Consider the following 6,010-nt stretch of genomic DNA (forward strand, 5'->3'; position numbering starts at 1 on the left):
CCGTGCAACTTTAATCCAGCCCCTTTGTATGCATGTTATGTTTCATTACTGTATCATAGTCACAAAATGATATGATAACATACTATTTTTCGCCAGGACCTCCAAGTATCTACACAATGAACAATACTGAATTAATGAGCAGCTGCTCAATATTTGGTTTTCTCTCCATTGTTCTATATGCGGCCCATGCCTTATTTATTGCCCACTATTCAAACCCTGCACTGTAAACAAAACTATTGATTTCTTCACAGAATCTTTTACTGCATTTATCATTACAGTGTTTCACAAACTTCAATCAATCTATTTTCACAACATGCCTCTCAGGCAAGAGAGCAATATCCTCCCCATTTTACAGATGTGCCACAGAGGCACAGAAAAGTTAAGATGTAATTTTCCCTCAGTTTGGATGCCAAATTTGAGAGAGCTAAACATGTAAGTATTACACAGCACTTTAAATGTCTAAAGCATCACTTCCATTGATTCCAGTAGCATCTCCAAATGCTCAACTCTTCTGCAAGTTAGACCCTCAGAGTCTCAAAATGGTCACCCAGAAATGGAGAACATACCAGTAGTAACCACGTGTGAGAAAACAATGATTTAAGATTGATGCCCAGCATCACATAGGACCTTTTTACCAGAAGCAGACACAGAACCCAGTTCTCCAGGGCAGCTCCGGTTCTCCACAGTCTCCATAATCATGACACCATCCCTTCTCTTCCTGCTATCCCCTGCCTCAATTACTACTCATCTTCCAACTCCAACAACAGACAAAGTAGGTATCCTAACAGACAAGTCTCCTTCATTACACAAATCTGATTAATCCTGAGTCCCCACTGTGCACCGAATGAGACAGAAGTGTCAGTCACTATTAACAGGCAGTACTACCAACCCACCCTATAATACCATGTTTTGGGAGTATTAGTAACAATATTGTATTTGACAACTGGTTGTGTTGGTTCCTTTTATAGGATTATTTAATGTAAAGTTACTAACAAAGAAGTTGTTCAATGTATTAAGTTATAGTATTTATCAATGTAATCACTCTGAGGCTTCTTCAAACGGCTTCCTTTGTTGCATAAATAAAGGATGCAGGATTAAAATACTGAACTGAATGAGCCAAAAAAGGAATGGGAGGTAACAAGGTTAAACTTCTCAAGGGAAAGACAAGCCATTCTATTTGTAGACAAGCTACATGCATTAAACAAAGTCATTACAAAGTCACCAACTGTTAAAACTTAAATATCGCAGATTATACAAAGGTCAAAATACTAACTAAAGAAATGAGACAATTCTCCATGGGATTGGATAAAAATTATTAATGTCACAGATCAAAGACTTTCCCATAGCAGACATTTTGGCTATTCTCAGCCACTAGTCTATTTAAATTGCAAAGATGCCAATAACAATGCCAATAACAATGCCAATAACAATAGGTTGTAGGGCTGTGTGAAGCTTCGGTCACTGATTTGATTCAGCGGAAATTCAGGCCAATTCGGTGGCTGAATCTCCACATCCGAAACTGTTAGGGGCTGAACCCAATTAAAAGTTTACAGCCGGTCACAAAGTAAGGGTAGCCTTGCCTGAGTTGGTGACCCCAGGAGGGCTGGGTTTGATTGTGAGCAGCCTTACCTGGGTCAGCAACTTCATGGCAGTTGGGACAGCATGTAAGACAGGGTCAGGAACCTGGAGGATGAGATAGGGGAAGGCTGAGGCTAAAACAGTCAAAGCCTAAGCCCAAGAGGGCAAGATAGGTAGACTGAGAGGGCAAAAAACCTGAAGCCCAGTGTGGCCAAAAGCAAAAGCAAGGGGCTAAGGTGGAGAAAGGTGGACAAGAACAAGTGGGCCAGAGTGGAGGCCTGCAGCCAAAATAATGGTGGGCTGAAACCAATAGGACTGAGGCCTGAACAGGAAGGTAAAAATGTTGACAAAGTAACATCCACAGGGCATGGCAATGGGGGAGGCTGGAGGCCACAGTTAGAGTCCTTAAGGCACGGTTAGGGCCAAAAGGGCCACGATTAACATCCATGGCAATAAGCCAGGTAGAACCAGGATCCACCAAAGGGCTAGCCTGTAGTAAACAGGCATGAGGTGTTAGAAGGGATAAGTAACTGTGTCAATGCACACAGGGCTCCATGATAAGCAGAGATCTAGGTTGTCCATTTGGCATGGAAAAACACAGATTTTCTCCTTTAAAGGAGAAAAACGGGGGAAATGGCAGGTTTCCCCTCGCAGGTTGGCAGAGTTCCAGCCTGCTAAGGGATGCTTGGGGCTGGGGGGAGTGGTACACAGAAGGTGCCACATGCATGTATCTGTGGTAGACAAGAGCCAGATCGAGGTGGAGAGTAGGTCCCCCAGCTGCCTTCAGGTAAGTCTATGGGGGGGGGGAGGCAGCATAGGTGACATGGGAGGGCAGATTAAGGCGGCCATGGTAAGGGAGGCAGTGGGGCAGGGTTGGTGGCTGAAACGGGGGCTGAGGCACTGCACAGCTGGGGCAGTATGTGGGGCCTGGGGCCAAAATGTGTGATTGTGGGGCCCAGCTGGGGGAGCAGGATGGAGCCATGGGAGACACATCTAAGGGGTGGCCTGGGGCTGGCTGCCTGCCGCTGTGCGCTCTCCCAGGGAGGGGTTGAGGTATCAACACTGATACCTATATATATAGTGGTGTTTCATTTTAATTGTGGAAAAATATGGATTTGGGGGTTTTTTAATCATAAAATTTGGGATTTTTATCAGAGAATTTGGGATTTTTTAACAGAGAAAACCAGGATCTGTGGTGATGAGAAGGGGAGGGAGGGAGGGAGGTGGGGGGTCCAGCCAAGGAAGGTAAGGGAATCCATGGACAGCATAGATCTAAAGCTATCTGGGGCAGCCCTCCTATGTGCTAAAAAATTACATCAAGGCATGGCAGAAGAGTTGGCAAAAAGTGCATAAGCTAAAGAGCTGGAGTGAGGGGCAGGATTAGGTTAGCCTCTCCCTGGCAACACAGTCAGCCTCAGGCCAGTCCTGTAACAGGCCTCTCTTCATTACATCAAACATTGTGAGCCATTGGGGGCATAGGAAGGGAGAGACATATAGCTCAGACACTAAATTGACCCTCATAATGTCGGGGGTCTCATCCCTGACTGGCACAAACTTCTTCTGCAAACTCAGTAAGGAACTTAATTTCTCTGTCCCTCTCTGTAACATAGAGATAACACTCCCCAACTTACAAGGAGCATGATGATAAATTAACAATTGTGAAGCAGTTAATTTGGCAGAAGGGTTCAAATGAGTGTCTGGAGAGACAAGAGAGTTCACAGAAGTGAAGAAGATGCACAATGGTTAGATATAAAACTAGGCATGTCAGAGGTCTAGCTACTTACATGTCTGTGCAGCACAATGAATAATCACGGCTCTCTATTTTAAAAAAATACTGATAAAAAGTCTGCATTTTCTGAACCCTAAAATACATTTTCTAATTGGTTCTTGAATGATAATCAGTTGCATCCATATTCATTTTAAAAGTAAAATAATGCATTCAATAAAGCCAAAATAATAACACTGCATGGAACAGCGGCAGTTACATAGTATCAGGACTTTATTAAACATATCATTATAAATTCTCATTATTAGCTATGAAAGATCTCAGAGTCCATGCACAAGACTTTAAAAAGGCTGTATTGCTGCTCTCCTTGCTGGAGCAGGAAAGAAAAAGAGGCTTTCATTCATAGCCTTAGTTTCCAATTAAAATTGAAATAGAGGGCTCATAGCATGCTTACCTCTAAATATAAAGCCACAAAGTTTCTTGCATTTCCCTATAATCAAAGACTTCATTGTTTTAGTTAATACTTTCACTGTATAGACAAGTTTACCTGCCATGGATTTAAGAGTATACCCTGCTACCAAAGTTAACAGGAGCAAACATGCACAGGAAATATTCATTGCTTCAGAAAACAGAAATATTCATCTGTGGCATAATCATGTGATTGTTTTATTATATTCTCATTTGTTACTTCCAGGGCAAACGTCCTAGAAAAGATCCCCTTGTTCTTCTTCCTCAGTAAGTGCCTGATCCCCAAGCCCACTGAAGTCACCTTTGGGCCCCCTCACATCAGTAGGCTGAGGAATGAGAACAGAAACGGGCAGCAACAACTTTTCTTTTGAAGTGTTTCTTCCCTTTCCAGAGCAACTTTGTAGTAATTACTAGGCTTCACAAGTTTTCAGAAAATATGGGCATAAATGTAATAGGAGAGGAGTTGACAGAAACTGTTGTTTGTAAACAGTCTGAGCAAAATGGCTAAAAATTAAGCTTGAATGTAAAAGTTGCAGCACAATCATCGAACCAAAACTCTGGTTTACAAAACTGAAAAACACGAATATAGCCACCTTATTTCCCAAATCACCTATCCAGACCTTTTAAAAAAATCACCCATAGGGGAAAGTATAAAGTTGTGGCCCAAATCAATTAAGATGCATCTACATCTACATCTGAAAAGCTCAATCTGGTTTCTTCTCACCTAAAGCTTTTTTTTTTTTTTTGCTTTATTCTCTGCTCAGTAACCTGGGACAAGGACCCTTTCTGTAGAGCTTCTTCCCTTTTATTTATACAGAGCTGGCAAATGTGGAGCCTGTTTCAGGCACAGGGAAGGAAATAATATGAACATATGCCCACTTCTCACTCCAGATGGGTCACATAGTCCCTGACACCCTGGAAGGCTGAGGACAAAGGTAGTATTAGAGGAACTGCACAAATCAGTGGAAAGTTTTTGTCTCCTCCAGCGATCACATCCCAAACGGTGCCCAGCATAGGGTGGCTGACAGTCAATTTGCACCCAAAAAAACCCCAAAACCCCAAGGTTGTCAAAAGAAATGATGCAGGTTTCTGACACTGACTCTCTCATACCTAATAATGAGAATTATTAGTCACCCTGCCCTGCCTCTTGAAAAGTCCCTGGAAATCCAAAGGTGATTTATTTATTCCCCAAAGAAAGAGGGCCCTTTTGGAGGGAAGCTGCCCACCATTGCCCCTCTACTAGGAAAGGAAGGAATCCAGATGTGGGGGGTTGTTTTTCTAGGTTTGTTTGTTTTTTCAGGAAGGAAAGAAAAACAACAGGCTGGAAGGATCAGGCAGGGGAAGCCTGGCTCGGAGCCAGGATGGAAGCGACTTTTCAAGGTGCCAGGCTCGCCTGACAGCCCCTCAGCTGCGGGCGCCGGGTCCTTCCCTCAGCACTGCAGCACTCACCTTTCCCGCCGCAGCGGTGGGGACACGGGCACATCTGCCAGGCCCGGCTCTGGGGGGCCCGCAGCTTCCTCAGCCCCAGCAAAGAAAAACCACCCTCCCCGCAAAGGGTGCAGAGAGTCGGGCACCGCGGGCAGGGGGTCTCCTCAAGTTACCCCTGGATTGCAGCGTGCTCCAGCCACAGGAAGAAGGCACACACACACACACACATATATGCACACATGCACACACACCCACACATATATATTCACACACGCAGATACGCATAGATATACACGCACATACACACACGCGCGCGCAGAGGCGCGCGCAGCACCCCGGGGTCTCTCCCTCCCCAGCTCCCTTTGTTGCCGCCACTGCGGCGGGAGCCGGGAGCCGGGAGCGCCCCGGCGCGGGCCAGCCCTGCCTGCCACAGCCCCGCGGCTGCCCGGGATGCTGTCCCGGGTCCCCGCACCAACAAACAATGTCCGCCCGCCTGCCCCCCCGCAAAAAAAAACACCTCCCCACAAAGTTTCCGTGGCAAAGCCTGCAAGCGGCGCGGCTGGGGCGGCCCCAGGGCCCCCGGAGCTGGGGGGAGGCAACTCCCCGGTGCCCCGGGGGACGGGATGCAGAAGGAGCGCAGGTACCTGAAGGCGGTGCCGGCGGTGCGGTTCCTCCTCCACGCCTTGCCCTGCTGCAGCAGCACCCCCTGCACGATGTCCTTCTCGGCGGGCAGGCGGTAGGCGGGGAAGACGTAGAGCCAGCAGAGGACGAAGGCGCCCAAGGCGCTGGCTCCCACGGGCAGGCGGGTGC

The sequence above is a fragment of the Alligator sinensis genome, unplaced genomic scaffold (assembly GCF_000455745.1).
Source record: "Alligator sinensis unplaced genomic scaffold, ASM45574v1 scaffold517_1, whole genome shotgun sequence".
In the NCBI taxonomy this organism is placed as follows: Eukaryota; Metazoa; Chordata; order Crocodylia; family Alligatoridae; genus Alligator; species Alligator sinensis.